Here is a 13,032-nt window from a genome sequence, read left to right as displayed (position 1 = left end):
GATTCGCGGCCTAAAGCTAGCAAAAGATGAATTTAATTCTAAACGTTAAAGAACATAGTCCCGTATGTCACAGCGTGAAACATTCACATGTTTTGTTTAGGGACCCGTGTTGCTTAGTTGCCTTTTAGAATTGCTTTTACTATAAACATCGGCGAGCCATTAAATTCATTATCATATTACAATTAGAAAAGCATAATTCTGTCGATGTCAAGCCGCGCTACCGTTTCGCGTTAGGTTAGGTTAGGCTGTTGGTGCACGAAGCGGTTGAGAAAATTGGAGACAAATTTAAAGCTTCCACTCTACTTCTTACAAATTAATAGCAAAATTTTAAGGGTAATAAATTACAATTATGCAGGAAAGAAGAAAATTTAGTAGTACATAATTTATTTATTTTTTATTTTTTGTAGCAAACTAGAAATTATGATAACAGTTTTCTTGGCTCATGTATATGTTATAGCGTTAAGGTTTTAAAAATAGAAACATACAAAAAATACCTAACCTGACGCTTAATTTCCTTTGAAGTAGCTACTGCAGAAAACTGTCCCTCTATAGGTGTCAAAACAGTTGAATCTGACCTTGAAATCCACTGTCTTAAACCCTGTATTACAGTATTCCTATCTCCTCATGCTTTTTGAAGAAAACAAAGATGTAAATAGTGTTCGAATACAATTGTCACGTTAACATTAACACGTTAAACGCAAACAAACGCTCCGTCTGTTTGTAGCCTAAGGACTATACCCGGTAACTTTGCAGTCTATTGGTTAATTTATTTAATTCCCCGGCAGCTAGTGTGTGCGCTCTAATTGCTCCGGCGTTCGACCACTTATCATAATGTCTCGCAAATCAAGCAGCAACACGTATAAATCTAACGTCGATAGGCCTTATACACGGTTATAGGGCTGTTTTCATAAGATCTTGAACAACTTTTTGAATTTGATTGTTTAACTTCTTGTCATTCCAATGTTGAACATAGACTAATAGAGCTCTGCAGCCAGCTCCTGCCTTCTTAAGATTTTCTTTATACGTTTTATTTGAAAGTAAACGCTTTAACTGATAAACTCTCATTAAGTTATCCTTAATGTTGATTAAGTAAGAGTTAGGAGTGTGGTAGTCATTTAGTATTCTATTTTATCACTTATACTTAATAAAATTACGCAATAACGCACAAAGTCATTAATAATTGTACCATTCAATAACTGTTGGTTTCGGAGTTCAATATCTCTGTACAAAACATATCGTCATTCATTTTCTTTGACATAGCTGTGATAATATCTTTGAAACGAGGATTTTGGTCTCAGAACCCCACGATGAGAACGCTAGTACCGTAATGTGCGTCGGAAATACATTTGCATTTTCTATATGCAGGCTATAGTCGTAGTCGCATTAGCGCTTGACAAAGACAGGCTACTAATCCTAGTGAGCACTAGCTTGCTATGCGATTTGTCACATAAATTAGTTTCACACGAATTTGTCTGACTATAGTTGGAAATTAAACTTAGTATCATCGTACTACTAGTCTAAGATATGAAAACATGCTCTTCAAATTTGTCACACATCTCTGACTTCTCAGAAGAGATATGTGTGAAGTCAACTACAAAGTTGACTATGGTCTAGTCACCCTTTACTTAGGGTATGCTCCGAACCTTATTATATTTAGTGGCAGTAGCAAATGGATTTTTTTAGGGTCTCTGCCTGTTTTTATGGTAAAAGAAAAGTTTGAGACAGCCCTGATTTTTGAAGTAAGTAAAAATTACTGCATGCTATGTCCTATCAACGCGTGCACAACTGTCGTTAGCTGTTTATACCACAGAATATGTTGTTATTAATTCATGCGCTATTGCAAAACGCCAAAAGTACAGTCAGGATAAAAAGCGTTCGTCACCGTCCATGTATCCCTTACTAAATAGGTGACAAATTTTAATTTAAAACAAGATTTTAGGAATCTTTAGTAATATTGTAAATAGCTAAGATTTGTTTTTTTGTATGTAACGAATAAACTCAAAAACTACTAAACTGATTTTAAAAATCATTTTGCCATTAGAAACCTACATTATCGCTGACTAACACAAGGTATATTTATTACTAATGTCTAGTATTTTTTTTAATTCGACGGCGTCGACAAATCTATTATTCTATAAAGATCGTTGTTGTCATATCTAGTAAGTATAATTTTATAGAAATGCAGTTGTTTAAATATTTTTAAAACCTGTGTAGGACTTGGTAGAGGAAAACTTAGTTAATGTTTTTTACCCCGACTGTACTATCCTGTGCTTCTAAAACACGTTGTACAATATGAAGGAGGAATCTTTACATCGATAGCACTATAGCGCACTGAGACTAGAAATCTAAGCCTAGAGAGGCCGGACCGAAAATTATTGGAGGCGTCTAGGGGAAGGAGTAGAGTGGGGTAAAGTGGAAAGGGGAGGGTGGGAGCGTCACCGGCCTGATATGTGACCGGAGAGTCTTGTTCAACAAACGATGACGATGATTTAAGCTCAGCCGTTTTAAGTGTATTACGCAAGGTAGAAATCCGGCTTTTGGGGCTCCGGCATAGATTTGAGAGAGCCGACCATTATGGGTAGCCTTCTCGATTTATGTTCGCCTGTCCATTTGGTGGTCTGCGCGCCTCCACTTGCCCAATGCGGATATTAAAATATCATACATAATATAAAAATGCAGCATCTAAATATAATTTAAATTTTAACAAATTGTTAATTTTTTTATTATTTAAAGTTCCTAAATACTACATTTAACTCACAGAACATTGTTCGAATATTTAACTTCTAAATTATCATTGTTTTCACGTTTGTCAATTTAATTCGTTAGGATGTTAATCATTTTTCCCGAAGCGACCCAAATGTAAAGGATTTATCTAGACTTGTAATCTTGTATTCGATTTTTAATTATATTTAAAAAAAAAACGAACTCATTTTGTACTGGCCATGAATGATAATAAGATTTTATATTTCGAATTATCCGACAAAAAAATCTTTTAAATTTTACGATGTGAGTACGAGTACGACTGAAAGTAAATGTTTATTTTTAATCCGTTAAAATTCAATTAAGTTTAATTATGAATAAAAAAACTAATGCATATTTACATGTTTAATTGGAATTGCAATTCTTAATTTGAAAATAAGAAAAATATATTGCTTGCCTGCATGGAATGAAGTCAGGACGACGTAAAACTTTTAATTATATCGCGATAAATAATGCATCTCATTATGATACTGGCCATTTATGTTTATTTCTTTTAATAATTAATTAACACTAAATGAAGTAAAAAGTGCTATATGTCAAAGACCTGATGACAGATTAGAAAAAGTCATATAGTTAAAAAGATTTACACTGCACATATCTGTTTAATTTGAGTTGACCTTGTAGTTTGTAAAATGACAGTTACATAGGTCATCATCAGCTCACTATACGTCCCCACCGAGGGGCACGGAGCCTACCCTAAGTTGAGGGTGATTAGGCCATAGTCAACCACGCTGGCCAAGTGCGAGTTGGTTGACTTCACACATATCTTTGAATTTCTTCTCAGATTAGTGCTGGTTGCATCACGATGTTTTCCTTCACCGTAAGAATATCGGATAAATGTGCATATGTAAATCGGAAATCGAAAAACACATTGGTACATGGCGGGATTCGAAACCAGGACCTGCAGATTGCAAGTCAAATGCTTGACCCCTGAACCACCGACGCTCGTCTACGAAGTACGAGTACAGAGCGTTAATGTTTGTCTTTTTTTTCTAAATGAGAATTAAAATGAATCACTCCAAATTGTGGCCAGTCCGTAATAAGGTCGTCAATAATAATTTCATCAAAATGTAGATCTAGTTAAAAGCATTTTTTCTGATTAATTTTCAGTCGCGGGCCCGCGCCCCGCTCTTCTTTTTTTAATTGAATATCAGGCCACTTTGATCGCGCGACGAGAAAGGGTTGAAAAAAAAAGTTCACCCTCATTTGAATAAAATAACAGCTCTCGCACTTTGCATTTACGGAGATATTTCAAATTATATCTGGACTCCTCTTTTTTTTTGTTTAATTTTTTCCCTCCTCCGCGCCCCGTATTTATTTTATTTTTTCCATCAGCGCTGCTATCTAATTGAGTTAGGCCTCCAAATCGAAAATGTCGATCGAGTTGTAATTCAATTTATTTTTGTTTCTAATGGAGTTCGGAGCCTTTTTTACATTTCCCATTGTAATTTCTTATCATTTTGTTATTTAAAGATTCGTTATTTTAATTAATCAATGGAATATAATAGCGATTCATAAAATGTACTCAATTTTATTAATTACATACGATTAGATTAAATTTGACTAGCGCGTATGTTCAAATGTATAAACAACATTAAACTTTACAATATTATATCTACACCAAGGTTAAATCTTTAACCTCTGCCTACCCCATAGGAATATTTGAATACTTTTGTTAAGTGTTTATTGGCACTTTAAAGTTCTCTGTCCTTCCTCTGGCGTTATAAGGTAAGTCAATATTTACCCCTTTATCTTACTTCTTACTAATATTATAAATGCGAATGTTTAAATGGATGGATGTTTGTTTGAAGGTATCTCCGCAACGGCTAAACTTATATCGCTGAAATTTGGCATACATGTAGAACATAGTTTGGAAGAACACATAGGCTACTTATAAAGTTTTTATATAATATAATAATTTTGTTATTTGATATGTTTTAGAATTAAAAAGATATAATGAAGACACATATAGCCATTATTATATTAGCGATACACGGCGTGCAACAATGCCGCGCGGCCGCAACACTTCAAAGACACTTGCCGCGGATACTGCGACTCATATGATTTGATACTTTAAAATATTAATTCATAACTTTTTAATTTTTAGATGTCTAAAGATCGAGGCTGGATAGATGAGGTACCTGTAGTCAGAGACATTCCCAACGGCTCTAAAGTAACCCTATAAAGAAGTTTGTTTATTTTAGTTAGTTAGAAGTTTGCTTAAAGCTTTCTTTCTGGTTGTCAGTATATTGTGAATATTAGAATTAAGTTAATTTTATGTACAATTATAGTTGTACATATTAATGTATAAATGAAGTTAAATGATAAAAGCAATTAAAGAATTATTGAAACAATTATAAACAGACTTACTCGAATCATATGTCACACTAAAAAAAATGTATGGAAATTCCTTATTATTTCTTGGTATTAGTATATTGTTTTATCAATTTCAATGATTATTTATCAAGGGGTCAAAACTCCGTGTGATAATTTAAATATGATTAATAATAATGCAAGTATTAATTGTGTGCGGTTGTAGTACAGTAGGCAAGAGCGTTTAAGAGAGTGAGAAAAGCTCGGCGCCGCCGCCCGGCCTATTCGTTTCGCGGAGGGCGGCCGCCTACTTTTGTCTCCGCGCCTCCTGCGTTCTACTGTGTAACTCTATTTTTTTTTATTTTTAAATATATTTTCAAGTTAAGTATTTTAATAAACTAAAAATAATACGTTATATGTAAAGAATAGCTACAATTTAAAGCTTGATAAATATTAAATGAAACTTATATATAAAGTCTAGTATGAGGTTTTATAGTCTACCTAAATTTTAATTCATTTCGAATGTATGAAGTGATTTTAGCTACAAATATTGGAAAATCTTGTAAGTTGATTTTCTCTTATTTAATTATTAACTATATGTCTAGTCTAAAAGTGATTAGTAAAGTTTTTTTTTTTAATTCGAGAGTTACACTAGTTTACGTTGTAATGAAACAATCTCAGAAGAATCTCGGGGTGAGGTGTAGAAGTGAGTGGCCCTTGCAGGCGGGGGAGGGGACGCCCGAGGGGGCGAGGGCGACTTGACACTCATTTAAGTAGCATATAATTCAGTTTATTTAGCCGAATTGAATCTCGGAAGAAGGGTTGGAGCGGAAAAAATAGAAAATGTACAATATCTAGCTATATTTCCACGGGGAGGGGGTGACGGAGTAGGGGAGGGGGGTTGTTATTCCTTTTTATTGGAATAAATTAGCTGAATTGTGTTCAACTCCTTGCTAATGAATGTCTCGCGGACGTACCGGAGACAGATCGGCCCTCGAGCATTTTTAATTAATTGATTTCATTACATTTTCCCGTTGGTGTTTATTGCTATATGATTTGCATTTCGTTTTAAATCAAAGTTAAGTAATATTCCAATAATTTTATTATTCTTCTACTATATAAAATAATATAAAACATTACATGTCGTAGGATGAAGCCACATAACATTACCGTTGGATTTTCCAACATTCTTTCTCTTCGGAACTTTCTGGAACATTTTAGTAACTTAAGGATTACTTAAGTAATAGTATACGATATATTTTCAAAAGATAGTTTAAAACTTAAAACACATACATTTGTAAAGATATTTTCACAATTACTTTTTCCAACCTGTCCAATTATGAACAAGAAAACATATTTAATACTAGCACTAATAGTAATTTGGATTAATTCAATTATTAATCAATTTTATGAAATGACTATTATTTAATGATTATTAAAATATATAAGAACATATCTTACTGTGTGTTGAAATGTGACTGATAAACTTGCTTCATTAAAAAAACCTTATAAAATAAGCATTTATACTAACAATAATCGCCTGTAAAGATAAAAAAATGTCTACATTTCACACATACATAAAGAGTAACAGTGTTTATTCGTAACGCGTTGTTAAATTGAAGCGTGTAACAGATGCGCTGATCCCGGCCACAAGCGAGTATTTTATCATGGCAACAATCAAAACGAACTCGCCCCCACCACAAGTTTAATTATGCAAACATCAAGCCGTTGCCAGATTTCTCATTAGAGCCAAGATAATGACGGCGTACACTGTCGCAAAATTAGATAGCGAGCACGCACCCAAACAGATATACGCGGCACATTAACATAAACCGAATTTGCATGTAAATTACATTTTACAGCATCTTAATTAAAACATTTTGGCATTATAAATGATCAAGGGAGGTGGGCGGAGTACAAGCGCCCGAACTAAGGCGAAGGGAAACCTTACTTGTTGCGATACATAGTTATTTTGTTTTCATTATCAATCTTACTTATATTATAAATGCCAATGTTTGAATACATGGATGGATGTATGTTCGTTTGAAGGTATCTCCAATTCTGAAGAACTGCCGTTCGGTTGAACGAATCTCGATGAAATTTGGCATAGATATAGAACATAGTCTGGAAGAACACATAGGCTACCAATTGTCTTTGTTTTTAATTCCCCACAGACAGAATCGCAGGCGACAACTAGTTTAGAATAAATATTGTTTTTCGTGTAATGTTATTGTGTAATTAAGAAATACAATATGGATTTACTAACTCGATTGTGGGTTAACAGGAACTAGATTGAGATAATAATGATGAAAAAGTTACAAAGAAAGGTAAAGAAGAATACGATAGACCAGATGCAACTTGTAAGACTAACAATATGACGTTATGTTAGTCGAAAACATTTCACCTTGTGAAACTAAAATATCTTATAACTGGCTGTTGCTAGCGGCTTCGTCCACGCGCTATTTTAAAAAAAACCTTAATTAGTAGCCTATGTGTGCTTCCAGATTATGTTCTACATCTGTGCCAAATTTCAACAAGATCCGTTCAGTCGTTCATGGGATACATTCTAACAAACATCTATCCATCTAAACTTTCGCATTTATAATATTCATCATCAGCTCGCTATACGTCCCCACCGAGGGGCACGGAGCCTACCCTAAGTTGAGGGTGATTAGGCCATATTCAACCACGCTGGCCAAGTGCGGGTTGGTTGACTTCACACATACCTTTGAATTTCTTCTCAGATATGTGCAGGTTGCATCACGATGTTTTCCTTCACCGGAAGAACGTCGGAATAAATGTACATATGTAAATCGGAAATCGAAAAACACATTGGTACATGGCGGGATTCGAACGCAGGACCTGCAGATTGCAAGTCAAGGGCTTGATCACTGAGCCACCGACGCTCTTATAATATTAGTAAAATTCAATGAAAACACAAAATATTAATTTTAGATTAAATGTGTTTTATATTTATTTTGAACTAATTTTATTTAATAATCAAATTGGTGTAATCAATGTTATGAATAAATTATTTACCGACTCGAGTTTAAAGCGTGCAAAAGAAAGAAATAAAACTGTTAATGAAGTTTTTTATTGCCCACCCATTACAGGAACCCCATCGATAACTCCTCGCCTAATAACATTTACATGCATTTTCGTGGAAAAGAAAAATCTTTTCTTGCGCAAAGGGGGTTAAGGAAAGGGGGGGAATTAACAAACCTCTTTAAATAATTCGGCAATTAGGGGTAACATAAAATCTGCATAATTGTGCAAGTTGTACACTGTTTATATTTTGACAATGGATTTATCAGTCTCATTGTCTAGTTAGTACCCTAAGTTATGCGTTACTAGCTGTCGCCGGCGACTCCGTTCGCGCGGAATTAAAAAAAACATAGTTAGTGGCCCATCTGTTTTTCCAAGCTTAATTCTACATCTATGCTAAATTTCATCGAGATCGATTAAGTTCTGGAGATACCTTCTAAAAAACATTCGCACTTATTATATTACTAGCTCTCGCCCGCGTCTCCGTTCGCGATTAAATAAAAAAAAAACTTTACTAGTAATGTATGTGTTCTTTCAGACTATGTTCTACATCCATGCCTAATTTAATCGAGATCCATTCAGCCGTTTCTGAGATACCTTTATACAACAATCAACCAACAATCAAAACATTCGCACTTATAGATTAAGATTAAGTAAGATTACATATGTAGTTATCATCATCATCATCATCATCAGCTCACTATACGTCCCCACAGAGGGGCTCAGAGCCTACCCTAAGTTAAGGTTGATTAGGCCATATGTAGTTATAGTTAATCGTAATTATAGCATCAACATAACGACATAATGTTTTATAGAGTTTTGTATTGATTTTTGCATGAACACAAAGGATAGTTTTAAACAATATGAAAAGCAAAATTAGAATAAAAACGTCTTGACACAATTTCATTGTTAAGCGCAGATTGTTAGTCACAGAATTAGTTATGAAGGACTAAAGACATTCCAAAGAACACGAAGTGTGGCCGCGGGCGTCTCACTTGCTGTGCAAGGAGGTAATCTACCATTGTTATCATTGCTGTAGAAAGAAAGACTTATATTTCACCCATTATTGTAGAGAGTCAAGAGTTGCTTAAAGCGATACGAATTTAAATGAACTTTCGCGAACTTTGAACTTACGTGTCGGGTCAACGCGGCACTAAACGAACTTATCTACTTACTAACATTCAAGTTATTATGTACTAGCTGTCGCCCCTCACTTTGTTTGCGCGTAATTAAAAAAATAAACTTGTTTTGTAGCCTATATATTCTTCTAGACTATGCTCTACATCTATGACAAATTTCAGCAAGTTTAAAACATCCATCCATCCATCCAAACATTCGCATTTATAACTTTAGTGTGACTAAAATAATTTAAAAAAAAATATGTTACTTTTGTTAATTATCGCTCTTTTTGTTTTTAATATTTTTTTTACAAATCTGTCAAAATTAAAAAAAAAATGTTCTTAAACAAAAATATAGAGGCTTAACTTGATTCATTTTGCATATTTGAATATATTAATTGTTAAGTAATACTTAACATATTATTAATATATACTCTATTATGTATTATGTATAAATTATATACTCAATTATATAACGGCATTATTAAAACGTACAAACTAATTATTTAAAGTACACTTCATCTCTTGCAGACGATACTCAGAGTGAGTACGAAACTTAAAAACAAACAATAACACTCAAGCAAACAGGAACTCAAAAATAATGATACAACGCTCTTTATTTCACACAATTACTCCAATGTATGAGGAGACCGTCTCTACCTTCACATTCATGCAACACTCCGCTTAAACTTTACACAGACTAAATATTCCAGTACACTGTAAAAACGTAAACTGCCAGCAAGAAAACTCCTGTCCTAGAAATATTTTTTAAAAAGCCGGCCCAGCGAGAAGCGGTACGTGAACACAGACAAAGGTTGTGAAAGTAGTGAAAAACATTCGCCTAGTGTCAAGTGTAAATCGCCTTGTTAATTTCACTGGGCCTGCGGCGAATTTCGCCGAGGACGCATTGTGTGCGCCGGCTTTATGTCGCGTCTTCCCGTTGTCTGTACACGGCTTTAATTGCGCGCGTCATTGGCGCGCTTTTTGAAAAAAGAATGACGTGTAATTAACGCGGGAATATGGAACGTGACAGCGCGCGTTCTGGGGGAGAGGGTTTTTTTATAATTTTTTTTAATTAGGCACTGGTAGGGTTATATCGGTGAATTGCTTTTATTTCTATTATTACGTATTACAAGTACATTACCCACCTACTGTTTTTTTTTAATAAATTCAATGGTACTCATTCCGATAAACCTTTTTAAATAATTTAATCTGCTGGAAATAAATTTCTTTTTTTATTTATGTGATGTTAATAATTAAAATCTGAAAGGAAATTTAATGGCTCGTTATAATTTTTTTTTAATATTTGAAATATTTTTATGTAAATGAAATTGTTGCCAGAGTTTTTATTCTAATAATTTTTCCATAATTTATAACTTCATGAAAATTATACGTAACGTAATTAATTTGAAATATACTTTGTTTACGAGGTGTAGGTTGATAAATAAAAAAAAACAATTTTTTTCATGGACAATGACTGGTCGAAACGGCGGATGATACACGAGCCTCGTTCGGCTGGCTCGTGTATTTTTTATTATTAAAAAATCACATTAACGGCCTTCATTGGGGCGGCGATAAATAATGCTCTCCTTATTCAAATTTTTTTTTGTTTTTGTTCAGCCCCCGAGCGTTATAAATGAGCTTATTTGGTAACGCGGTCAAAATGATAGGGAACGATAAAGAGGTTTTTATTTTTACCGGTAGTCAGTCGCAAAATCAATATAAATATTCACTGTCAAAATACATATTTAACAGATTCTCATAACTGTCATTTACCTTAGAAACAAAGATATAAGAAGAGATTTGAGAAGAGGAATTCGGAATGAAATGCAATTTTATTTACGGGTATACACACAGGGCCGGCGTTAGGGTAGGGCGAGGTTGGGCGACTGCCCAGGGTGCCTGCCATAATGCTTCGACACAAGTCTGCGAATTACACAGTCTCCTATAATCCTTTAAAATAGGGCGCCCAGAATCTCGCCCAGGGTGCTAGCGGCTACCGCCCTGGGCGGCGGTTATTGTTACTTAAACGGCTTGATGGTTGAAAAATGTCTTTTTGATTGGTATGGAATATTAGATTCTTTAAACGAAATATTGTTGCTTAATTTCTAGTTAATATTTATAAGTACTAGATCAAGCAAGTAGATCGGCGTTAATAAATCATTTAAAGTATACGGAACTGTAGCAAAGGAAAATAATAGTAGTTAACTGGCAAAGGTCACGGTCCGGCCGGCCTCGTGATCATAACGCACAGGACAGTTCCCCTCTATCTTGTATAGTACTATCCAAACTTTATAATGGCTCAAAATTTCAAATGTCACATCGAGTAGAATACAATATAAGATATCGATGGTAGAGATCCCTGCACATATAGTTAGACCTGATATAAATTTTGAATCTTATTATACAAACGTATAATGAAATTGAAGCAGAGCTTTAATCTTTGTGTTTCCACCGCCGAAACATCAGTAAAGAGACTTTTATCTTTTTTTCTTCAATTAAAATGAGAGATATGTCAGTTAATATTGTAACAAGTTACATATACGTAAACATTTCTACTCAGTCCTATAGATATGGGTATGTCCACACAAGTTCGTTTTCCTATTTATCGGTTAATCTTCTAATTGAGAAACCAAAAACATGTTTCCACACAGGGGAAACATTCAGTTAGCGAAATGCTAAATAAACAAGAAAAGGCACTGGTGTCCACAAAGCTATATATTATTAAAAAAAAAGCTTAACGATTCTAAATTTAAAAATGTAATTAAAACTAGAAGATGTTATTAATAAAATATTTAACATCAATATAATTAAATGGTAGAGCGCAATTATATGTTTACTAACTGTAGCCCGAGACTCCGTAAGCGCGGGACGAAAAAAAACTTAATAAGTAGCCTATGTGTTCTTCCAGACTATGTTCTACATTCATGCCAAATGTCATCAAAATCCGTTTTGGAGATATCTTCAAATATTCATCTCAACATTCGCAATTATAATATTATTAAGATAAGATTACTGGTTTACACCGAGCCTGTGTTATCCTTGACTTGTTCAATAATGTCATATAAATGTTACACTGTTCATTATTATTTAATCGTGATGCTGCTTTAAGTATTGGTTTTAATTTTCCAGATTACTAGTTGTTGCTTCGAGATATCGTACGACTCGCTTTTGTTTTGATTAAAAAAAGTAAACATATTTTTGCAAGTGGCAATGCAAATTAAAAAGAAAAAGACAATCTTACATTCATATTTCAACAATAGTTAGGATTCCGATGCTTGAATAAGTTGCTTACCATAGTTTAAAATATATTGTTATCTCTGTTTTGTTAAAGATAACGACAGGGATGACGATATGTTTTATACAGAGGTTGTAGTCACAGAAACACACTGTAATTAGTCTAATTAAAACGTTAAAGTGTATAAAATTTATTACTAGAGTAAAACAACTTAATTGACTATGTAATCGAAAGGAAGGACTTTTTCAGTGTGTATATCATCAGCTCACTATACGTCCCCACTGAGGGGCTCGGAGCCTATATTACGGGTGACTAGGCCATAGTCAACCACGCTGGCACAGTGCGGGTTGGTTGACTTCACACTTATCTTTGAATTCCTTCTCAGATATGTGCAGGTTGCATCACGATGTTTTCCTTCACCGTATGAACGTCGGATAAATGTACATAAGTTATAATCGAAAAACACATTGGTACATGGCGGGATTCGAACCCAGGACCTGCAGATTGCAAGTCAAGTGCTTAAACCCCTGAGCCACCGACGCTCACGCGCGCTTTCAG

The sequence above is a fragment of the Papilio xuthus genome, unplaced genomic scaffold, assembly GCF_000836235.2.
Source record: "Papilio xuthus unplaced genomic scaffold, Pxut_1.1 DF827789.1, whole genome shotgun sequence".
Lineage (NCBI taxonomy): Eukaryota > Metazoa > Arthropoda > Insecta > Lepidoptera > Papilionidae > Papilio > Papilio xuthus.
This window is presented reverse-complemented; position numbering follows the sequence as displayed.